At 40.6% G+C, this 26,421-nt stretch overlaps 1 protein-coding gene and 1 pseudogene across 2 annotated transcripts in view; both read right to left on the bottom strand.

Moving 5' to 3' along the window:
* Chchd6 (coiled-coil-helix-coiled-coil-helix domain containing 6) overlaps nucleotides 1-26,421 on the bottom strand; it is a 211,628-nt gene that overhangs the window by 94,479 nt on the left and 90,728 nt on the right. The gene's annotated exons all lie outside the window — the stretch shown is intronic.
* LOC116098454 lies at nucleotides 2,040-2,395 on the bottom strand (annotated as a pseudogene).

Here is a 26,421-nt window from a genome sequence, read left to right on the forward strand (position 1 = left end):
ATTCTATTTACTTAAAATATGTTCTTAAATGTTAACAAATTCAGATAAATTGAAATCATGCAACAAAAATTTAAAAAAAGACAGTGAAAACACAAAAGTGAATGAAATAATGAAAACATTTCAACACATGGAAGTAGAAATAGGATCTGTAGATTAATTTTAATTCCGAACATGGTTGGTCTGGCAAGAGATCACATCCAAAGACCCTTCTAGGTCTATGTGATCTGGCTGGAATACACATACTCCTTTAATCCCAGGAGACAGCGGCAAGCAGATCTTTGAGTTCAAGGCCAGCTTAATATATAGAGCAAATTATCTAAGCATGGTGGTATATGCCTTTAATCCCAGCACTCAAAAGAGAGAGACATGCAGATCTCTTGAGTTCTAGTCACTTCTATTCAGTCAGTTTGTGGAATTCAGAGACAGTTTTACCAGTAGAATTTTACAGAGACAGGTTGAAGAGAGAAGCTAGAATACAGAACGAGCCAGAGAATGAGAAGGAGCCAGAAGATTAGAAGAGAATGCTAGAGAATTAGTTTGAGGCCAAGTGGAGTAACTCAGTTAGAAGTGAAAGAACCCAATTTGAGTCAGTCAGCTTGGAGAGGAGTTTGAGCCAGAACAGCTGAGTTGACCAGCCAGTCTGAGCTAAGAGAAAACTAGAAAGGGTGAGCTTTAGTCAGTATTAAGTCTCAGAGACTGGACACATTCCAGGCCTAGATTAGATTGTACAAAGGCTAGAAGCTTCCAGGACTAGGCCTAGGTTAGCAGATGTAGGCTATAAGCCACAGAGACAACATTTACTACAAGTGAATTAAAGCTACTTTTACAAGGATCACTAAAGAAGGTTCAAACCAAAATAAAACTGAAAAATTTAGGATGTCAAACAAAAACCTCAGGGAGGAGCCTCACCAAGAGATTACAAGGCATGGAAGAGAGAAAGCCAAGCTATGTAGATAAAGAAGCAGAAATGGATAGGTCAAAGAAAAAGTTAAATATAAAAATATCTAGGGACAAAATATCTAGGAAATCTGGGACACTATGAAAAGACTAAACCTACGAATAAAAGAGAAAAAAACTTAGGTCAAAGGCACAAAAATATTTTTAAACAAAATCATAGAAGGAAAATTCACCAATCTTAAGAAAGAGGTGCCTATCAAGGTACATGAAATGTACAGGACACCATATAGGCAGAACCAGAAAAGAAATCTCCCATAATATAATAATCAAAACACTAAATGTTCTGAATAAGAAAAGGATATTAAAAGCTGTAAGAGAAATAGACAAAATCACATATAAAAGCAGACCCATTAGAATAACACTTAATTTCTCAATGGAGACTCTGAAAGCCAGCAGGATCTAAATGGATGTACTACAAACTCTGATAGACCACAGATATCAGCTGAGACTACACTACCTGGTGCAAAATTATCAATCACAAACAGAAGAGAAAGAAAAACATTCCATGATAAAACCAAATTTGAGCAATTTGTATCTACCAATCCACTTGTTCCAAAACTATAGTGAAAACTTTTATCTGAGGAGGTTAACCATACCCAACAGGACTTAATAAATAAATTACCCCAGATAGTAAATCAAAAGAAAGGGGGAAATATTCAACTACCACAACAAAATAAAAGAAATCAAGAAACACTGCTCATGAACAAGTCTCAATATTAATGGTCTCATCTCCTGAGTAAGAAGACACAAACTAACAGACTGTTAGAAAACAGGATTCATCTTTCTGCTGCATCCAGGAAACACACCTCATTATCAAGGATAGATTTCACTCCATAGTAAAAAATGGAAGAGGTATTCCAAGCAAACGGACTCAAGAAACAAGCAGTGTACTAGCTATTTTCATATCTGTAAAAACAAAATTCAAACCAAAATGAAACAGAAAAGATAGGGTAGGACAATATATACTCAATAAAGGAAAAATCCACCAAGAGGATATGTAATCTAAGGGGATAAAATATCTATGCACCAAACATCAACATTTATTAATTGAAATTTCATTTTTTAAAATGCAAATGCTTTATTTAACATTTGCAGGTTATTCCATTGGCTAAGTAGTTGATATTCAGGACCCAGCAGCAAGGTCTGTGCAACCTCTGAGCTTCTCTTTCTGACTCCAATAGGGTGAGCATACCACCCTCTAACGGGGCCTTTGATGTTTTGGATGACAGAGAGCACCTGGTGTCATCTATGAATTCCACTTGCACCTGAGTGCATTGTCCCTCCAAACTGGTCCTGCCCAGCACTTTGTTTACCCTAGCCAGCTTGATGGGCTGCATTCGACTTGTGTCCATGATGGTGGCAATCTGGCGGAGAGCTGAAATTTCATTTGCTATGGGACAGAAAAACTTCTGTATTACAAAGGACATCATCATTCAGTCAAAGTGGCAACCAACAAAATAAAAAATATTTTAAAAAACAATTGTGTATCTGATAGAAGGTTAGTATCTAGAATATATAATGAACTAAAAAAACTGAGCATTAAAACAACAATGACCAAAAATAATCAATTAAAAACTGGGGTATAAAACCAAGCAGAGTTTTCAAAAGACGAAATGCTAATGGCTTTCATTGAACACTTATATAAGTGTTCAACAGCTTTAGTCATAAGAAAAATGCAAATTAAAACTTCCTTGAAGCTGGGCAGTAGTGGCGCATGCCTTTAATCCTAACACTCGGGAGGCAGAGGCAGGTGGATTTCTGAGTTCGAGGCCAGCCTGGTCTACAGAGTGAGTTCCAGGACAGCCAGGGCTATACAGTGAAACCCTGTCTCGAAAAACCAAAAACCAACCAACCAAACAAACAAACAAACAAAAAAAACCAAAAAAACTTCCTTGAGATTTTATCTTTCCCTATGCTGAATGACCAAGATAAATAATCATACATGCTGGTGAGGATGCAGGGAATGGAAAATACATGGTCAATGGTGATGGGAGTACAAACTGGTAGAGTACTATGGAAATCAGTATGTAGTTCCTCAGAAGCTGGGAATTCATCTTCCTCAAGATTCAACGGTGACTCTTGGCATATACCCAAAAGACTCTATGTTCTATGACAGAGATTTTTGCTCACCCATGCTCATTGCTGTGCTATTCACAATAACGAGGATGTAGAAACAACTTAGATGTCCATCAATTGATGAGTCGATAATGAAAATGTGGTATATTTATACAACAAAATATTATTTAGCTGATAAGGAAAATATAATTATGAGATTCTAAGGTAAATTAATGGAGCTAGAAAAAGAATCATCCCAAGTGAAGTAACCCAGACTCTAAAAGACAAATACAGTATATTTTTTCCTATATCTGTGTGTTAGCTCTGAAAATGTATTATAATCTGATTAATCACAGAGGTGAGGTACTTAGAAAGGGACCAGGGCAGAGAAGAGATTTCCCAAGGAAGAGATAACAGAATATATTGTTATGGAGATACAAAGTGGAAACTACAATAGGATTAAACTGGGAAGGGGATGGAAGAGAAGGGTAAAGGAGGGACTATGGGGAAAGATAACTAACATTATAGGTTATTAGAAAAACCATATGGAAGTATACTACAGAAGCTTCCTAATATAAAAGGAATCTAAATGGAGTTATCAAATAATAAGGGAGATAATGCCTCAATAAGACATCTCTGTCACCAAGCTGTAGGAATGGGTTACATCTTGTTTAGTTGTTGGACAAAGGGGCCTCATGGAAAACCCCTAGATATCACAGGGTTTGCGAAGTCTATTGATTACCCTCCACAACCTGATGACAAGCCCCTATTGCTGAATACAACACTTACTTGTCAGTGGACATGGAGAAGTAGAGCTGGTGCCTAACCAGAAGCATTACTCCTACTGACTAGGGTTTATGGAACTGAAAGGTATTCTGAATGCTACTGGAGAAGAAAGGTAATTATCCATATCAACCAGATACAAATTCTGAGACCTACAACAATGTCCTGTTTTCAAAATATACTGGTCCAACAGTGGCACAAATGTTAGAGGAGTAAACAACCATGTCTTGATTGGATTTAAGGCTCACTACATGAGATGGAACCCATACCCAACACTACTAAAATGGCCAAGAATATGAAATGAGATAGGTCTTGGATCTAGGGGAAAACCTAATACTATTGTTCTGCACAAAGAGCACAGCAATAAAAGGACCCCTGATTACATACAGCTATACCACATAGATCAGTGACTTGCTCAACCCACATCACAGAAACTTCCTCTTGCAACAGATGGAAATTAGCTCAGAGATCCATCCCCCTCACGGATCAGATATCTATGTGGAAGAGGAGAAGAAATATAAGAGCTCAAGGTTATGGATAACTCCAAGGAAACAGTATCTTACAAGTACAACAGGACCAGTGCACATATGAACCTGAGAGACTAGAGCACCACACATAAGACCTTTATGGGTTCAAGCCAGATCACTAAGAGGGAGGGGGGATATGGGATCCAATCCCTAACTAGAAGCTATCTGCGATTGATTGCTACTTGAAAATGAAAATCAGTTTTTTTCCAACGAAGTCCAGGGCACTGCCTCATGCCTAGCAGTAGTTGGCTAACAAAAAAATGGACTCAGTGGTAGGTATTTTTGAGGACTTTTTTGTTTCATTTGCTTTGTTTTGACTTTTGTTTTGTTTTTTGTTTTTTTTTTTTATTTTTATTTTTGGGGGGTTTTAGTTTTATTGTTTCTTAAAGATTTTTGTTTGTGTTCTTTTTGAAAGAGAGAAAGACATAAAGTTGGTGGGTAGGGAGGTGGATAGGATTTGGGGAAGGGGAAAACCCAGTTAATATTATATGAAAGAATCTTCAATAAAAGAGGGGGAACTGAAAAATCTAAAAGAAATAGATGAATTTCTAGGTATATGGCCTACCAAAGCTAAGTCAAAATGAAATGAATAACTTTAATAGCCCAATAACATCTATTGAGATAGAAGCATTATTGAAGATCCCCTTCCACACCCCAAAAAGCCCAGGACTAAATAGATTCAGTGCAGAATTCTACTGGACCTTCAAAGATGAACACACATCATTACTACTCAAGTTATTCTGTAAAGCATAAAAACATTCCAAAGTTTTTTAGGAATCCAGTGTTTCTCTAATATGAAAATTAGGCAAAGTTCCAACAACAGAAAAGAAAATATCACTAAAGAACATGGTCACAAAAGTTCTCGTCAAAACACTTCCCAACAAACACATAAAGATAATACACCATGATCAAGTCAGCTTCATCCAGGGATGCAGTGGATGGTTCGACATATATAACTTCTTTAAAAAATGTAATTCGTCACCTAAAAAGACACTAGGGCAAAAACAATATGATCATCTCATTAGATGAGAAAAGGTCTTTGACAAAATGCAATATCCTTCACAATAAAATCTCTGGGCAAACCTAGGAGTACAGAAGACATAGTTCAACATAATAAAGGCAATCTACAGTGACCTACCTCATAGGCCACATCATGAGTAGAGAGAATCTGGAAACATTTCCATTAAGTTCAGGAATAGGACAAGGGTGTCCACTCCCCTTTCCCCCTCTCAATAGGTACTTGAAGACTTAGTTAAAGCAATAACCTGAGTAAAAGAGATCTAGAGGAAAAACTGGAAAGGAGTCAAAACATTCTGATTTATAGATAATATAATGCTTTACATAAAGGTCACTAAAGAGTACACCAGAAAATCACAGCTGATAAACAAATCCACAAAATTAGCAGAATATAAAATTCACGCTAAAAAAAAAAAAACAGTAGTCTTTCAATATACAAATGGCAAATATACACAGAGGGAAATCAAGGCATCAGTAGCTTTCATAGTGGCATTAAAAAAAAAAAAACCCAAAGAACAAAAAACGAAAAACCCAAACTTGAAATGAAGTTAATCAAAGTAGTGAAAGACTTATACAATGAAAACAACGCACCAGAAAAAAACAAAACTGAAGACAATACCATAAGATGATATGCTAATGAATTGTAGGATTAGTAATATGAAAACAGCCATCCCACAAAAAGCAATCTACAGATTCAATGAAATTCCCACCAAAATTCAATGTAATTCTTTACAAAAATTGAAAAAAAACCCTTAAATTTCATATGAAAACACAAAGATCCCAGGGTAGCCAAAAACAAATCCTGAACAATTAAAAAACTACTGGAGCTATCACCACCTTGGATATGAAGTACTAAAGAGATGTAGTAAAAAAAATAGTATGTTATGGCATAAAGAGACACCTGATCAACAGGGCTGACCTGAGAGTCCATGTATAAGCCTGCATGCTTACAGCCATCTGTTTTGTGCTGTTCACACTGGATAGCTACAGGCTGAAGAATGAAACCAAATCCAAACCCTCACTCTGTGCAAAACTCAACTCCAAATGGATCAAAGACATTAACACTCCTATAGAGGGGAAACTGTTTGAACTTAGGATGTTTGAACTTTATTAAAGGCCCAAGAAAATATTTTTTTTAAGCAGGACCCTGGAACTGTAAGCATTAAGACCAACAACTGATAAATTGGACCCTATGAAACTAAAAAAATTCTATAACGAAGGACATTAACATTCAAGTGAAGAGGATAGGAGAAAAAAACAAAAATATCTAGAATATACAAAGAACTTAAAAAAAAAAAGTCAACATCTACAAAATCAACAACCCCCCAAATAGGGCATGGAACTAAACACCTTTTCAAAAGATAAAACACAGATATTTTTAAAAATATTCAACACATTTAGACATCAAGGAAATATAAAGTGAAACAACTTTGAGATTCATATTGTCTCAGTCAGAATGAGTAAGATTGAAAAAAAATGCTAACATGGATAGGAAAGGAGGACACTTATTCACTGATGGTGGGGGTGTAATGTGCATAACTGCTAAGTAAATCAGTGTAGAGGTCATCTTCTATATGATCCGGCTATTCCACTCTTGGGCATATACCCAAAGGAGTGGATACCCTACTGCGGAAATGTTCGTTCAACTATGTTCATTATTGCTCTAGAAACAATAGCCAGGAAGTAGAAACAAACTAAATTTACATCAACTAATGAATGGATAAAAAAATAATGTGTTACATTTACATATGAATTATTATTCCACTGTTAAGAAAAACAAAATTATGGAATATATAAGTACTGGATGGAACTAGAAAAAATCATTCTGAGTGAGGTAACTCAGACCTACAAAGAAAAATGTCATATGCTTTCTCTCATTTGTGATTGTTAGCCTTCAATCTTTCAGGCATGTATGTTTTATTAGGAATACCCATAGATGTCAGGAAATTAGTAATGGGCCATTGGGGAATGGAGTTTAAGAGTAGATACAGAATATAGTAGTAGAAAAAGTTAAGGTGGAATAATGGAACAGAAAGGGTTAAGTGGGGTAGGGAAGGGAAGATAGGATAAAAGAAGGAATAATTAACAAAAAAGCTATATGGAAACTTTCTGTAAATGCTTCATAAAATATAGACATATAGAAAGTCTTTAAATGAGGACTGGAGAGATGGCTCAGCAGTTAAGACCCAGTTCAATTCCCAGTAGACACACTTGGCTCACAATCATGCATAACTCCAGTTCCAGGGGATCCAATGCCCTCGTCTGGCCTCTGTGGGCACTGCATCCACATGGTGCATATATATATATAACATATATATGTTATATATATATATGCAAGGAAAATACCTATACACCCTAGAAAAAAATACTTTAAATGGAGTTATCATATAATGGGACAACGATGGGCTAACAAAATAAAAATTTCAGTGCCAGGAATGAATTACCTCTTTTGGAGTTGTTGGCCAGTAAGGTTCCTAAACTATGCTGATCTATTGATTACTCTCTGGAAATTATCAGTAAGATCCTTCTGCTGAAGAATCCATACACCTGAGTCATAGAACATGGAGAAATCAAGTGACTAGTGACCATGAAGCTTCATCCCCACTGGCTACCTTTCACAGACATCATGGAAATAATCAACCACTTTCTGATTGCATTTGAGCCCCACTCTACAGGCCAAGAACCCATGGTCAGACAGGTCATAGGCTCAGAGCTCTAACTGACTCCCAGGGATTTACCACAATACCCATAGATGAGTGCATCTCTCAGCCCTTTTTACAGCAGATGGCAGTTAACATGGACCCACACTTTTCAAGTTCAGAGAATAAGAGATTATTGAAGGCTTATCATGAAATGGGACATCTTTATCACACCCTTTCCACCCAGTGCTTGAGTGTCATTGCAGAAAAGGTTGAGAAAGGACTCTAGGAGCCACAGGTGGTAGATGAATACAATAAGACAGTATTTTCTGGACACAACAAGGCAGTTGCACCATGTAAACTCAGCAGTTATAACAACATGCACAATACCTGTGCAAATTCAAGCCAGACCAAACCCCAGTGTGAAGGGGGAAGGGAGCACAAAGTCCCACCCCTAAGTAAGGAGCTTTGGGCAATTGATAGTGGCTAGGAGAGGAACTGTAAGTTTTCTTTAAGGATGTGATCCTTCATGTGTTGACCACACTCCAGGGAATGACCATTAAACCTAAAACTATATGGGCAACACAAATTGGACTTGATGAGCTTAAAAAAATAAAATGAGGACACAAGATTAGATGGGTAGGGAGGTGGAGGTGGATCCGAGAGGAATTGGGGGAGGGTAATATGATCAAAACTACATTGTATGAAATTATCAAAGAATTAATTTTAAATTAATTAAAGTTTTTTTAAAAATAAAAACCATATAGAAACAAGGAAAACACTTTAAAAATTAATAGAAGCGAGCACAATGGAACAGACCTCTCCAGAGCTCAGACACAGCAAGCAGAGACCAAGCCTGGGAGGGGTGAGGATCTCCACTACAGACCTGAGTTATGCAAAAAGCACTAAGCAAATGCACTGTAAACTTCCTAGTAAGTCCTGAAGAAATAAAATATTCTTGAACACAGAAAGTCATAGAGTTAGAAAGGGAGAAAAAGAGAAAGAGAAAAAAACAGAGAGGGGGAAGAGAAAGAGAGAAGAATGTAATGTTTATAGCAGCCCTAAAAAAGTAACCAAAATAAAAACCAACTATGGTCACAGATTTATAAAAAAAAAAAAAATTGACTTATTCAGGGACCCTTGCATCATTTCTTAGAGCACTACCACCAACAACAAAATGAATGAACCTTTGTGGCTAAAAGCACATCAATGCTATGTATCCTACAGATGCAGAGGCAGATGTTTCAATGAGGATTACCTGGATAAGTCCATGATATTCTCAGGGACGGAGCCTTTTTAGAAAAATCTTTTCCTTACAGTCTCTGGCTTTAATGGATTTTAGGATCTAGGGACTTGTGGCTATACATTGAGCTTGACCTCACCCCTCCTTATATCCTTTCTGACTTTCTTATTTTACCTTCTAAGGATCCTCGGGTTACTCTGAGGCCACTTGGACAATAAAGGGCAACCTCAGCATCTCATGATATCCTTAACTTAATCACACCTGAAGAGTCCCTTTTGCATATGGGATATAGTCACAGGTTCTAGAGATCTTAAGTGGTCACATTATTCTGCCCTAATGAAATAGCAAAGTCCTAATGATATCCCCTGGATACAAATAAAAGGTTCTAAAATACAATGAATGAAGGTACACAGATACCTCCCTGGTAGAAGAAAGCCAGTGTGAATGTGTTAATATCAGATAAGAAAGCCTTCGATTGAAAAATGTTCCTAAACACAAGGAAGGCTGTTTCCAATAAAGCAGATCAGTATTCCCAAAGAAATAATGCAAAGTAAGTGTCCACATACTTAATAAACTAAAGTACTCAAAGCAAAGCTGACAGGTTGGAGGCCTCAGCACTCTACTGTGGAGATGCTGATGGAACAAGTAGACTTCTTGAGGACAGGAAGACAGGAAGAGATCAGCATGGCCACACAACCTGACTGACAGTCTGCTTGGACTGAGGAACAGGTGCACACTGAGTGCTCAGTGCTCAGAACACATGGAGCTGAGAAGCACATGCTTTCTGGGAGGCAGAGGCAACAGAAAGCCATCTTTGGTGGGGGGAGGGGCAACCACCAGCAAAATTTACCAAAATGTGACCATTTTTGAAGAATGTGACACTGGCTTAGTGAAACACTTTCCCCAAAAATAAAAGAAGACAAATGAGGAAAGGCTTAGAATGTTCACTAAATACACCAATGAGATTGATGAATGGGCACATCTAGAAGCCGCCACCCCCACCCCCACCTCCAATCCCCTACGTGAATGCTTCCATTCCCTGAGAGTTCATCCCACAGCTGTAAAAACTCATCACTTCTTTAGGTACAATACAACACAACTACACAATGCAGTGAAAAGAATGACTAAAAGTCAATTTTAGTAATGCACCCTACTAAATAACTTGGGAATTAAAAGAATATAAAAGAAATTTCAATTACTACACATTATATACATGAATCAAATTATCATTGTTATCCACGAATATGCATAATTACTATGTCAAATAAATACTCTGAAATTTTGTAAAAGGGCTAACAATTTTATATTTAAAAGTACATGGCCAACCTCTGCACATATGTAACAGTTGTGCAGCTGGGTCTTCATGTGGGACTCCTAAAGCAGGAGCAGGGGCTGTCTCTGACTACATTGCCTGCCTTTCCCCTAACTGGACTGCATTGCCTAGCCTCAACTGAAGATGCACCTGGTCTTACTGCACCTTGATATGCCAAGGCTGACTGATATCCATGGGAGGCCTCCCATTTTCTGAGGAGAAGGGCCCAAGGAGAGGTGGATGGGAGGGTAAGGGGAGGTGGGATAGATGGGGGAGGTGAGGTAGATGAGGGAGGTGAGAGGGAGTGACAGGGAGAAGAGGAAGGAGGGGAAGCTTTGACATGATATAAAGTAAGTAAATAATTAATAAAAAACACAAAACACTGCATAACCAAGCCAATGAGTCTAAGAGGTAAATGCACAGCTTTAAACATTTTGTAAAAATTAAGATTTAAACAAATCTCTCATTGAATATGTAAAGAAAATAAGACTCAGGTTAAGTAGTTTGGTGCAGGCGGTACAGACGTAGAGTTATGAAGACAGATTCCTTTTTCCTATGCAACCAACTTCAAGCAGTCAGCCTATCTGAAGATATGTTTGGATAAAAGAAAACCATAGACCCTCAAATTGGATGCCATGCATAACCTGTATGGCAGCAATGTATGTCAAACACTTAGTGTGCACTTGAGTTACGTAGGATTTTGATAAAGGGCAGCTTTTCATGTGGCAGGTTTTGAGATAAGCTCAGAAGTGCATGTTGTTCACAAATGCTAGGCAGCAAGGCATGGACACAAACAGAAAGTAAATGATGAGACATCTAGATCACCAGCCCTAAAGTCCCTCCTTTCCATCTGTCAGGATACTCACTAATGTTCAAGGATATGTACAAAAGGGCTCCAGACAGCAGGCTTGCTTTGCAGTCAGAAATCCTGACATGAATCTGTCTTCTACTTGAGTGTCCATGGTCAGCTTCTTTAAGTCTCAGTTTCTTAATTTCTACACCAGGAAGACTGACAGCAGCTCTGTCTCATGAGGCTGTAGGGAGGTTAATTAAGAGTGTGCATATAAAGCACCAACACGGTATCTGATTCAATGTAATGCATTCAAGTTAAATGTCAGCCAAGAATTGTCTTCGTGATAATAAAAGTGTTATTATTAGGTATTCAATCAGGAAGAAAGGCATTCCTATCTATCCACTGTTGCAATGGGTAACTGGCTTTCAATGTAAAAAGCCAAATCTCAAAGACAAATAGAATTTTGAGATGATCTGAGATCATCTCCACTAAGGCACCAGCATGAAGACCTCTGGGAGGTCGTGTCAGTGCTTATGCTGTGTTTACTTTTATTTTCTGACAGCCTGCCTCAGGGACCCACCTGTAGAACTACCACGGGCTTTTAAAGCACATTCGTGCACTTTTAAACATCAATATATAGTTTGCATATGATATAATATAACACAACATAATATAATATAACATAACATAACATAATATAGCATAATATAATCATACCTTCAGAAGCAGTCCCCTTCCCTTTTCCTACACACAGCCACACAATGACATCAACTAATGAATGGATTTCAAGTGCAGTGCTTCTACACAATGGGATACAATTTGTCCAGAGCAAGGAAAAAAGCCCTGATACACAAATGAATCTTGAAAACCAGACAACAAGAAATAAGCCACAGGCTAACAAAAAAAATCTTAGTGCCTGTAATGGGTTACCTCATTTGGAGTTGTTAGCTAGTGAGGTCCCAGAGACCCCCAAACTTGGTAGGAAAATCTTTTTGCTGAAGACACCACATACTTGAGTCATAGAACATGGAGAAAATCAAGGATGAATCCAGAAGCTTCATCCCCACTGGCTATTTTCCATGATGCTGGAAGGTGCTAAGCATGCTACCTGTTATCAAAGGAGAAAACTAATCAGCAAACCTACACAGTTGTGAACCCCAAGAGCTACAGTGATTACTGCCCTGGCAAGACACGACACAAGCATGCAATAGTGGCACAAGCATGATGGGAATAATCAACCATTTTCTGATTACACCTGAGCCCCACTCTAAAAGAAAAGACCCCTATCTTCACACCATTATCAGGCCAAGAACCCAAGGTTAGACAGGACACAGGCCCTAGAGGAGCCTACTTCTACTATTCTTCTAAATGGACAACTGACTCATAGATGAATGCATAGATGAGTGCATCTCTCAGCCCTCATGAGAAGAGCTCCTTTCTACAGTAGATGGCAATTAACACAAACCCATACTTTTAAAAGTTCAGAAAATAAGAGATTTAAAGGCTCATCACCAAATGGGACATCTTTATCATACTTTCCACTCAATGCTCAAGGGCCATTGCAGAAGTAAGGGAGGAAGGACTGTAAGAGCCACAGGTGGTAGGTGACTATAAGGAAACAATGACTTCCAGACACAGTAGAGTAGCTGCATCTATGAATTCACAGCAGCTGTGACAATATATGTAAGACCTGTGCAAGCTCAAGCCAGGTCAAATCCCAGCAGGAAGGGGAAGGTGGGTATGAAGTCTCACTCCCATCCAAGGGGCTTTAAGTGTATAAACACTGGTAAGTTAACCACTCTCCAAGTGGAAGGCTATACTACAAGAATATGTGAGCGGCACAAATTCAACTTGATGGGTGAAAAAAAAAAAAAAGAAGAACACAAAGATAAGTAGCTAGGTAGGAATGGGGATGGATCAGAGCAGAGAGAAATAGTAAATATGCAAAACACATGGTACAACATCTCAAAGATGAGAGAGAGAGAGGAAGGGAGGGGGAGGAGAGACAGGGTGGGTACAAACAGCCACATACTGCAAGATCATGTTCAGATGGGGACTCCTGCCAGGCAAACAAAGAGGCAGGAAGTTGGTGAGTACCTGCCAGCAACTGGGATGTGATGTGACTCGAGGGTCAACAGGATTCTTCTTGGGGGTGATAAAATGTTCTAAGCTTCAACTGTGGTGATGGCTAGTACACCTCAGCAAACATACCAATAGCCATAGAAGAGAGTGCTACTATGGCTCTCTCTCAATGAGTGAGTTGATGGCATAAATTTAATAAAGAAAAGCCAGGCACAGTGATGCATACCTATAATCCCAGCACTCGACATTCTGAAGTAGTATGATGATGAGTTCAAGGCTGGTCTCAGCTGTGAAATTATCTCAAAACCAATATTGATTTTAGAAGATCCAAGGAAATGGATCATATTGGAATACAGTCACTGCAATACCCAAGAAAAGGCCAGCAGTAAGGAAACCAGCACTCCAGGAGAACAAGAGTGAGACCTGAACTGTGTGTGTGTATCTTCACAATGGAATCAGAGTCAAAAGGATCACCACAGATTTCAGCAGAATTCCAGGGTGACTTCAAGGTCAGTCAAGGATACAAATTAAGAAACTGGCAAGAAGGAAAAGGAGGAAGAAGAGGAAGAAGAGGAAGAAGAGGAGGAAGAGAGAGCAGCAGCAGCAGGCACCTCTGCTGTCGCTGAATGCAAAACACAAGGTCTTGGGGTTCTGGCCTGATGTGGGAAGCCACACCTACCCATACTGTAATAATAAATGCCATCGGCAGCCTCATCTCCTAAGTGGCCCTCACATCATCATCACAATAATAGAGTGCAGCCGTTAGCACAAGGAATACTCATCCAACTGCCAAATTACTGCCAGAAATGACCTTACTGTGTGCGCTCTTGTATCTGCGAGGACATAAGTTGCAAAGAGGGAATGTGGTCATGTCTGCCTGCTTACTTGTCAGTACTCTTCTCTACCAGTAGGTCCTTACACTGTCTTCCAAGTCCACACACAGCTAGTGTGGTGAGAGGACAGAAGGAATACAGCACTGCAGATGTAGGAGAAAACATGAACAGTGAGGGAGATGGCTCAGTAGCTTGGGCTCTAACACTGATTTGCCATGAGCATTAACAGTGCTGCTTTGCTCCAGCCTCCTCAGTTTGCAGTGCTGCTGTGAGGGACTGGTGCATTTATACTCCAGTGCTGGGGTCCTGGACATGCCTGTGTTTGCCTGCTCTGGGTCTGAAGAGAAACCACCTTGCAGGATCTGGTCCTTCCTTCCTTCTTCCCTTCCCATCCCAGCTATGTATCAGGACATGTTGAGAATCAGCACTGTTCAGGAAGACGCTACAGAGGTACAGATCTTTCATGAATTATCAGATGGCTTGGCTAAATCAAGCCCAAATGGAACAGGCAGGAGCCAAGGAAAAACTTGCTGTGTGGTAACACAGGATAAGGTGACAACTGCCCAGAGAACATAAAGTAACCAGGGAAGACCACTTTTCTAGAATCACATCCTTCATCTTCCAACCACGTACCTGTGCCAGAAAGGATCCAGTTCATAAATGTTTGGCTGAGAGGGACATTCAAAGTCCTGTCTTTTGTTCCTCATTACTCCACATGCATCCTGAGATTCACTGATGCTGTGCAGGAAACTTTGAGAAAACACTCTATTACCATCTGCTGAGCTCTCACAGACTCTCTCTGCAGCCCCCATTCCTTTTATTACCAGAGAGAGAGGCATGAAAATAGGTCTCATTTGGAGACGGTACCTTCTGATGCTGCTTCCATCCAAAAATTCTATTTACAGGCTGTCATGCTAAGGGCACACCCCGACTGGGCATGCCCTGTCCATGCAGGAGACAGGAGAAAAGAGGGACTGTGAGGGACTATACAGCCAAAGCATATCTTCCATGTGGCCCATGGAAGCAAAGAACAAAACCATAGAAAGGAGACAACAGAAAGTTCCAGAGGCAGCTATGTGTGTGATACATTCTATGCAGTGTACCTATTGGCACCTTCTTCCTTTCCCTTTTTAAAAAAAATGTATTTATTTACATGCCAAATGCCGACACACACACACACACACACACACACACACACACACACACACACCAGTCCTGGGAGAGGATGCACCTAAACCTTTCCCTTAATGACACTTTGGAGTTGGTAAGCAAGAACACATGGCAAAAAACATCACATAATAAGTTACTGCTTCTGAAAAAGTCTACCTGGTATATAATTTTTCGAGTGAGCCTGTGGTAAGAAGCCATTTATCACTCTACAGTCTCATCAAGTCCCAGGAAGGGAAACTATATGGTTGGAAACAAGCACAGCATTCATTTGGTATATGCCCCATTTGCCCCAGGCTAGGACAAAGCCCAGGTTTGCACAGAATAACAGCCACACAGGGCCTCTCATACTGTACAATCAGCTGAGGGTGGGAATGCTGGCACTACACCAGCCTGCTCCTGCCACCACCACTGTGCTTCCTACCTGCATCCTTGGCTTGCTGCCTTCCCACACCCATGTCATCAGAGTGTAGTTCTGGGAGCAAAGAAGGGCCAGCAGAGACAAAGCAGCAGAGACCCATTTGTACCTCCCCGTAATATCCTTTCTCCTGCCAGCACTTTGGCCAAGTCCTGCTGCAACCCTGTTGTTACTTTAGGCTTCTGTTACTGTCAGTCCAGAACAAAAATGCACTGAACACCTGTGGCCTGAGACTGCTCTCAGGGCTAGGACACCTCACTGAATACCCATAGTCCTGGACTGTTCCCAGAATTGGGGTACCACACTGAATTGAGGAAGACAAGGATTGGTGGAAGTTGAACAAACATAAACTAAAGCAGTGGATAAAGACTCATCTAGGCAGAGCTATTCCTAGAAGAAAATACAGAGGCTTCTTAGCAGAAACAAACATTGGCACATCCAAGGGATAGAAACAAGAACATAACAAACACAAAGGCACATAGCTGTGAAGGGGGGAGGAGCAAATGCATGAAAACCAGGCTGATGCCTGGAGGTGCAGGACCGGCAGGCTGTGGTGAAAGGTTCATGCTGACTTCTATGAGGCAAGAGCAGCAGAATGATATGATCTGACTTACTTATTTTTTAAATCCAGTTCATAAAAGCCAAACTGGAAGGCGGCTGCCCAAGAGGACTGCCTGATTATCTCTCTCCACGCCAGCACTTGCATGCACGGGCACACAAAATATCAACTGTGGTTATGACAGCTGTAGCTGCACAAAGGCAGCAAGGAGAAACCTTTACAGAGGAAATAATATGCAATTTTCTAGCTGAACACCTTTTAAAAAGTAATGATGGAGAATAAAATCCCTGCCTGTGAGGGAGGCAGGGGCTGTCTCTGAGTGCACTGTAACAATGTGCCACTTGAAACAAGCCAGAGTCCGGTAGAGTAGAGCTCATGGGTGGACCTGATTCTACAGGCTAGAAAGGAAGCTGGGGAGAGAGGAAATGGATGCAGTACTCAATTCAGGGGCCTGCTGCTTCACTTTGCAGCTCTGAGGAGTATGTGTTCAGAGAAGTTGCTTAAAGTGACAGTGTGACAATCACGACTCCTTGCAGAGAACAAGGGCTGAGAGATAGCACCAGCTTTTGATCAGAAGGAAATTCATACTCAATCATGAGTTTCTCTAAGACAATGGTTCTCAACCTTCCTAAGGCTATGACACTTTAAAACAGTTCCTCACATTGTAGTGACTGCCAACCATAAAATTACTTCATTGCTACCTCATAGCTGTAATTTTGCTACTATTATGAACCAAAATGTAAATATCTGATATGCAGGAATCTGATATGCTACCCCTATGAAAAGGTAGTTTGACCCCTGCTTATGGGATTGCAACACACAGCTTGAGCTCTAGGCTCAGAGCCTATAAAACAAGACATGACACACACACATTGCAACTTCAGAGTGGGGGGTTTTGTAAGTTACCAGGGGTTTTGTAAGTTAGAAAGGGTCTTTAGAGTGCTTTGAGACTGAGTCAGAGAAGCAATGTACAACCGACCAGAGAAAGGTTGCTTGGCCCTAACCACCCTCAGTCCATAAAGATAAGCAGGAGGGCAGATGTCTCCCATCTGCAAAGGAAATCAGGGGCTGTGTGGACATCAGTACTGCCCACAGAGCCTGAGCTGGACACAGTGCTGGTGAGCATGGAGTTTTCCCTGCAGAGAAGGAAAATGGGGCTTACAGCATCTGGCATCATCCTCTTGGCCATTAGGAAAGCTGTTCCATTAGGAACCTAAAAGCTACTTAGAAACTGGATCCATTTACAATCTAGGTCTGGGATCTTTCTTGTAAGAACATGTATCAGAAACTGACCAAGCTTTAGCCAGCTATAAAATATTGTCCTTAGCACACCCAAGTTCTAGCTGTCTACGACAACCAGGGTTTTCATGGCCTTTACTTCCGGCTCCTTCTGCTCTTTGCCTTAAAAAAGAAAAGAAAAAAGAAAAAACAAATAAACAAACAGAAACTTTTCCTGTCTTCTGCCTAGAACCTTTTTAGGACTCTGTTCAAATGCTCTGCTTTTTTCAGTGGTCTAGGACCCAATCAAGTACTGCCATACTTGGTAAAACTGAATGCTGCCATCTTGAGAAAAAAAGATGCCCTTTTTGTGAAACGGATCAGATATGTGTGCGTCCTTTGCATGGACTAGTCAAGGAGAAATGCCAGCCTTGTGAGAAAGTCACCATCTCACAAAACTAAATCCTGTAAAGATAGTGATGGAGGGGCTTATGGAGACTGATTTGACAGGACCAAGGCACAGCACAAGAACCCAAGTGGCAGTTGTGATGCCTACTCCCAACACCCACTGGTGAGGCCTTGCAATCCAATCCATTTCTTTTGTGTGCAAGATGGCCCTAGCTGGTTTCTATGACTGCAATTAAGATGCTTAATATTATTTTTTATTTTCTATCTGAACAGAATTGCATCTCCCATCTGCACTTGAGTATCTTTATATATCTTTTATAATTGCTCTAATTATTATTACACTAATGTATCTATAGCTATTGATCATCCAGATGCTTCCCAACAACCCTCAGTCAATTCTGTCTAACCTCCCAACGCCATGGGGCCTGGCAGGTAACAGACCACACACATGTGTTGAGTAGATTTAGATCTTCGAGTTGCACTAATTAGTCCACTCTCAGACAGAATGGTCAAAAAGCACTGATATTAGTTATTACAGCTCAGGACACCTAACACTGTGCTGTAATCTCACACATTGTATCAGGAGGTCAGATCTTTATTCTCTAACTAATGATGAGCAATACACATCATTTTGACAGCTACTGTCCATCCAGCAGGTGCTGATTAAGGACCCTGGGATCAGACTTCACAGCTGTCAGGTGGCTATGCTGGATGAGGACCCAGGTTGGCATGCGTGCGAAACCAATGCTCTTTCCATTCATCATCATCAAAGAATGCCCCTCAGAGGCGCACGCGCACACACACACATGGGGGGGGATAGTAAAAACTGTTATTACAAAGCTGCTACTGCACAAAGCACTGTTTAGAAACTGATTAGAATGATCACATACAGACCTTTAACAGCAATAGCACTTTTTCCTTTAAGTGGGTTAGCAAGTTTCTAGAAAGAGCTGTCTATCTTCCTGCTTCTAGGTCAAGGAAGGAGAAGAAGTGTGCTGAAAAGGACAGCCTGCCAGAGTACAAATGTATACCCACCTGTTAAAGATATTGGTTTCCTATCAGGGCTCCTACAACTGTAGCCCTCTGGAATAGAGTTCTGACTTTGCTTAGAATACTGAAGCCCACTTGCACTCGTGTGCATGGAGGTGATGGGGAGTGAGCACGTACATGCATCTGTATGTCTGTGTTTTGCATGTGTGTGCATGTGTGCATATGTATACTGATGCCCACACCTGTGAGGAATATAGGCATACCCATGCCTGTGGGATAGTAAAGTTCATATACAGTGACTTCTTCACATACAACTAGTGACTTGCCATTGTTCCTGGGGAAATCCTGGTTCTGCTGCTGGGAATAACATGTCTCTGTGCACTGTGTCTTTCCTGTAAACCTCTTTAAAAAAACACTTTAATTATGTGCATGTGTGTATGTCTGTGTGCAGGCAGGTGGTTATGTGTACATGAGTTCCAGTGGCTCAGAAGGCCAAAGGCATCAGATACCCTGAAGTTGGAATTACATACAGACAGTAGTAAAATGCCTAATGTGAATGCTGGGAATTGAGTTTGGGTCCTCTACAAGAGCAACAGATGCTCTTAACTGCTGAGCCATCTCTCCAGTCCTCCTTTAAACTTCTTAACCATGTGGGGCACACACAGTAGACATGATCCAACCTCTGAAGACAATGAAAGGACAACCCCAAATCAGTAGACTTCAAGTGGGAGAAATCACACCTTCATAGCCCAATGAGGCCATGGCCCTTACTCAGTTGGCTCTGATCTCAGCTGGACCTCCTCCCTTCTTGGGGCTGGATTACTTTAGTCCTGTTCCTAAGGGTTCTACAAAGCAGAAAGAGCAAGAGACAGGGAAACACAGGGATAGTGTCTATTCTGAGAATTGAGGGCTTCTCAGGAATTTCATTTTCTCTTGGTGGAGAGCTCTGAGGATGTCACTACTCGGCATCCTGGAATACAACCACACAACCACATGTTTTTGGGAAGACTCAGAAACTCTTTCCATCTACAAACACTTAAGAGTAGCTACGCTAGGGCTATGGGGTGCTTTGACTTAAGGCCTGAAGGAGACATCCCCAACACTCTAGATATTAACAGATGGACTAGCACAGGTCAGAACAGGAGAGTTTGAAGAGCAGAGGTGACAAAATACTTACTCAGGAGCCTGTAGAAGGGCACAGTCACATGACCATGCCACTGAATTCTCAGAGTCAAAGGGGACTGTTTTTGAATTCCAATTCTGAACATCAGTAAATGTGTGGTGTTGGGCAAAGTAGCCTCACCTCTTGGAGCTTCACTTTTTCCTCTCTGTTCTTCATTTTAAAAATGGGAATGAATGCCTTGGTATCCTATGAGACTTCACTAGTCAGAAGTCCTTTTCCCTTCAGTTTTTATTAACACTTGGTGGTCAAATATTGCATGTACTTTGCAAAGCATTGGCCCTACTTTTTAACACTGTTCCGTGGAACCCACACCACATACAGTGATAGCACCAACACCACAGAGTTGGGTCCCTTACAGTCCTCAATATTGCTCACCTCAACTCTATGACCTCACCTCACCTCCAAATATACTTTCTTTTATGATAAGGGACTGGGGAGTAAAGACTGCTAGTAGTTTACCTTCCTTGAATTCAGTAGAGCGTCCCCTTTACTGAGGAGACAAAGAGGGAACTAGAAGATTACATACACAGTGTCAATCAGGTTCCCAGGGTATACTTGCTGAGTCCAACCTGTGAATTTGGGGAAGATATAGACATCTGCTCCATAGCATCTCCTACAGAAAATAAATGATACATTTTGGAAAAACTGGAAGAGCACAACTCTGGACAATGACCCACAGTAGGTGGAGGCTAGGCAGCTAATGCATGAACAGAGAGGCACTGGATGAGCTTAACTACGGTTAATAGCTCTCACCTAAGAACAGGTCTCACCTGGTGGTGTCCCAGGAACTTGGAAATCAGTTAGAATATCTAGATTTCAGACTGAGGAAATATAATCCTGGAAAGGAAGTCCTATCTCCCACAGATTGAAATCTGCTGGCCCTGAACTACACACAGAGTGGGATTTGTAAAACACAGTAGGAAGTCCTTAAAAGGAGCATGCACTTGAGTCCAAGGTACAGAAGGAATACACCAAATCCACACCATATAGAAGACTGAAAGCTCAGAAAACCAAACAAAACCAAAGAATTAAAGTAAAAGAATAAAGGCATGAGTAGAAAACAGAGGAATAAAGCAAACAGTGAAAAATGCAGTCAAAGCTGGTTCTTTGAAAAGATCAATGGATTAATAGATTCCAAACCAGACTGATCAAGACAAAGAATGCAAACCATCAACACCTGAGACAAAGGAGGGACAGCACCATGGGTCACAAGTAAAGAACACAAAATAATGCATTCCTGAGACCACAGAGGGAAATCATCACGTCACAAGTAGTGCACAATGATTACTTGCAAACTAAAAATAGTAATAAAAGAGAAACCAGTGCAGGCTCCCAGGCTTGAGTGGGGCACAAAGGACTTTGTTGCTAGACATATTTAAGGAAGGCATCTCTCTAAAGGCAGATGGGCCTGAATATAGGATTGGGGGGCTGAAATAAACATTTACAAGGACCTGCCACCTACATAGTCCCCAGACTAACCTTTCCTTTTATTGACAGAGGCCTCAAGAAGCCCGTGAGGGCTACTGTGAATAGAAGAGCTAGAGGTTAAAATGCTGGACTCCTTCTATCCACTGGGTGGGCCAGCAAGATAGATGTTCCTCCTTCCCAGGTCCTAGGGCAGGCTCCATTCAGATCAATTCATCAGTTGCTATTCAACTGTGAATATCCTATTACTTAAGCTAGCTGTCTCTACTGTCTCTTGACTAAAGTCTCAAGTGACAGCAGCTCAGCATACCTGGTCAGGTCAAACTGCAGCCAGAGGGACTGAACAACATGGACAAAAGGTCCAGCTAAGCTCTTCCATGGCTAAGAAGTAACAGAGAGAGAAGCAACCATGAGAAGCCCCTGGAGCTGAGGAGTGTCTGAAGTGAAGATGCAGCAGTTCTTCCAGGGGAGGCTTATGTCCTTTACCAAAGGACAGTTTAAGACCCAGGCAAGAGCGAGGTGCAGTGGTATACATATGTAATCCCAGTATTTAAGAGGCTAAGGCAGGAGGATTGTTTCCTGTTGGCCATAGGATAGTGCACCATGATCCCTCCAACATATTAGAGGGGATCCACAGTTGTTGACTTAGTTGTGTCCAGAGTTCAGCCAGTAACTTGCACATTTGCCCAATTAAGTTATCCATTTATTAGGTCTGGAAGCAAAAGGTGTTTTCTCTTTTATAGACTTAAGAATTAAGCAGCAAGAGAGTGGAAGAGAGAGAGAGAGAAATACCAAAACAGGCTTACCAAACTCATGGTTCCTAAGAAGGGAATGCGGTTCCCTCCTTAGCTAAGCAGTTGTCCTTACCTCCTGTTCTCCCCCTTGACATTTCTTAAGTATGTACCCAGGGCCAGACCCTGAAGCAGAAAACACATTTCCTGATCTCAAGCTCACAGTTTAGCTAGTGAGAATGGCAGATAAATAGCTAGCTGCTCATTCATTTTACTCATCATTCCCTTGTCACACAGAACATGAGAAGTTTGAATCCAGTCCAAGTCACTGGGTGTAGGATCCTAGTAAGCTGCACAAGCCACCTGAGCTTTGGCTTTTGCAGATGAAGTGTGGCCATGACAGAGGTTTTTGTCAGAAGACAGCCAGAGAAGAGTACTTCAAATCAACAGCCCAAGCCACCATTGCAAGAAGCAGGTAAAGAAGAGAGCACCTAGCCAAAAGAGAAGAGAGTAAACAGTGGTAATGAGGAGCTCGTGAGACAGAAACTGAGACTGAACTGAACTGCAGTTAAGACATCAAGAAAGGAGCTGGGCAGTGGTGGTGGCACATGCCTTTAATCTCAGCACTTGGGAGGCAGAGGCAGGTGGATTTCTGAGTTCGAGGACAGCCTGGTCTACAGAGTGAGTTCTAGGACAGCCAGAGCTGGCTATATAGAGAAACCCTGTCTCCAAAAAAAAGACATCAGGAAAGGCAAATAGCGGTCTTGAAAACAACCTTAAGCAACCTGGAGGCACACCTGACAGAGACATCTATAGAAACCCACAGCTGACAGCACAGGACAGTCAGCTGCCAGCACCCCACCCCCAGCTGAAACCCAGAGAATGCCCAGTGTGGTGAATTCTACTGCCCCAGACATGCAGCCAGTGCAACAGCCAAAGATAAGGAGAAAGTCTTCGGAAGTTCTGCCTCCTGCCAGAAGGAAAGAGTAAGCTGCCATGACTTGCAGATGACAGAAAGGAATGAGGCAATTTATCAAGGTTGGAGGGTAAGGTCAACATAAAAAAAAAATCAATTCTATTCTATTTACCAACAATAAACAAAGTTGAAAATGAGGAAATGAAGTTTAAAACGATGGCATTTTGGCCTGGGGGATATATCTCAGGTGATAATGTGCTTGTCTAGCTTGTAGGAGGCCCTGGATTTGATTTTCCAGTTCCACACAAGTGCAATCTTGTGATCCCAGGACTTGGAGGAAGAAGGTAGGAAAATCAGAAGTTCAAAGTCATTTTCAGCTACACAGCAAGTTTGAGGCTAGTCAGGGATACAGGAGATTTTAGCTTAAAAACAAAAAACAAAAGCATTATCAGCAGTAAAAATAAAATAAAAACCTGAAATATATCTGATAAAAAAGGTCTAAGATACTACAGAGAAATACCTGAAGCATTGTTTCATGGCCAGTGCAAACATACCCAAATATAGAGACTACATATAACACATATAATATAAACTCTACCATATATATGGATTTGCATTATGTATTGTACATATAATCATTACCTTAGAGCAGTAGTTCTCAACCTGCAGTAATGCTGCAACCCTTTGAAACAGTTGTTCATTTGTGATGACCTCTAATCATAAAATTATTTTGTTGCTACTTTATAACTGTAATTTTGCTACTATGATTAATCATAATGTAAATTAAATATCTAACACGCAGAATATCTGATATGCAACCCCTGTGTGAGGGTAATTCGACTCCCAAAGAAGTCTAGACCCACAGATTGAGGACTACTGTCTTAAAGTGTCTTCTCTATATACGAGCATTATACATGAAAATGCACTGCAAGACTCAAGAACGTCACAACAGTAATTCTGTCCATCCCCATCTGTAGATGGTAATTTGATGAGCTGATTCTAAAACAGATATAGAAAGGACAAGGATCTGCAAAAGAAAAGACAGTCTTGAAGTACAGCCAAATGAAGGGTGCACACACAAGGTACAAGCCATCATAAAGCTAAAATAAAGAGTACCATTCAGTAGAGGAGAGTATCACAGAGCAGTGTAACAACACATTAGCAGGACAGTACAGATGCAGCCCCTCATAGAGGATGATCCATAAGGCCTTTCTGCAGTCCCATGAGCAAAAGACAGGTATCATGAGTGAATAAAAATTGCATTGGACACCTTACATAGGCTAATTCATAGGATGACTGATTGAGACCAATGAGAATTGTATAAAAATGATCTACAGATTCAGTCTAATTGCCACCAAGAGCTCAGCTGCCTATTTTTCAGAAGTAGAACAGCAACCCTAAATTCACACTGGAAAAAGAAAAATCTGGAGGTTTTGTATTTCTTGGCTTCAAAACTACAAATAAAGACAGTGTGGTATTGGTATAGGATCCCTATATTTTATATTTAAGTCAGATGACTTGCAAGGGAGAGAGGAGTCCACACCAGAGTGATGATGAACTTTATGAGAAAAAAAATGCAAACTATACATGAAATCTACCTCAAAACAGATAACTCAATATTTAAAGGTTAAACTTTTAGAATTTTTAGAAGCAAATCAGAAATCAACCTTCATGATCTTGAATTTTGCAATTGTTCTTAGATACAACACCAAAAGCATAAACCATCCCTCAACTCCCAGTCTCCCTCCTTGCACCCCCTCGCCAAAACAAATTTTCCATGTTTCAAAGGACACCCAAAAAAGTGAAAAGACAAACCAGCATGGCTGCATGTGCTCAGAGTCATAGAACTTTGGAGGCTTAGGTAGGATCTCATGCAGCATGGCGGCATGTGCTCAGAGTCATAGAACTTTGGAGGCTTAGGTAGGATCTCATGCAGCATGGCGGCATGTGCTCAGAGTCGTAGAACTTTGGAGGCTTAGGTAGGATCTCAAGCAGCCAGAGTTACACAGTGCGATGTCTCAAACACTTAAAAACAAAAACAAAAACAAAACTGAAAACAAACAAGCAAACAAAAAACCAAAAGCAAAACGAGAGGTAAAGGGAGAATCTGCAGAATGGGAGTGAGCACCTGCCAGTCATGCATTGTAACGAATCTGTATCTGAAATATGAAAGAACTCAACCTAACTCAAAAACCAAAAGACAAATAATCTGAATGAGCACAGGAAGCAGACATTTCCTCAAGGACAGGGGTACAACAGCATGTAGGAAGGCGTTTGGCACCACCAATTCTCAGTACAGTGCAAATCTGAATTGCCATGTCAGATATTCTACATAACCACTACACAAAAGAATAAGCATATAGTCTAGAACTGGTTCATGATACTTTTTTTTTTTTTTTTAAGATTTTGGTTCTTTTAATTTTGTTTTGTTTTGTTTTTCAGGGGTGTTGTTTTCAAGACAGGGTTACTCTGTGTAGTTCTGGCTCTCCTAGAACTCATTCAGGAGTAACAAGCTGCCTCTGCTTCCAAGATGCTAGGATGAAAGGAGTGTGCCACCACTGCCCAGCTTTGGTTTGTGACTCTTATAAGCACCATTCATAAAAACTAGGTAATAGAAACAACTCAAATACTGATCAGTTAAGGAATAAATACAGTATCATCTATCCACACACAACTGAACACTCACATGTTACAGAGATGCACTCTAAACATGTGTGTAGCCAGAGACAACACCAGGCACAAGGGCTACATGGTATATGATCACAACAGACAATTCTGTTTCCATGAAATGTTCCCGAATGGGACTATCTATCAAGACAGAAGGTGTATCAATTTTTCTGCAGGCTAGACAAGGGTGAGAGTTAGAATTGTAGTGTGGGGATTGGGGGGATGAAATGGAGAAGTCCAGAGTTCATGATTAGTGTTTGTGGGGATGGAATAAGTCCTAAGTTAGATAATTAATGTTTAATCTCCCCCAAGACAATGAACATCAAAGCCATCAATGCTGAGAAGAACATGGAATAAACAAATTCTTAGACATTACTTATGGGAGTGTAAACTGGTGCAATTACTTCAGAAAACTATTTAGTAGTATCTACTAAAGCCATATATATGCTCAGATCCAGCACTTGTCTTTTAGGTGAGTACTCAACAAAAATAAATGCT

This window comes from Mastomys coucha, unplaced genomic scaffold (assembly GCF_008632895.1).
Source record: "Mastomys coucha isolate ucsf_1 unplaced genomic scaffold, UCSF_Mcou_1 pScaffold20, whole genome shotgun sequence".
Classification (NCBI taxonomy): Eukaryota; Metazoa; Chordata; class Mammalia; order Rodentia; family Muridae; genus Mastomys; species Mastomys coucha.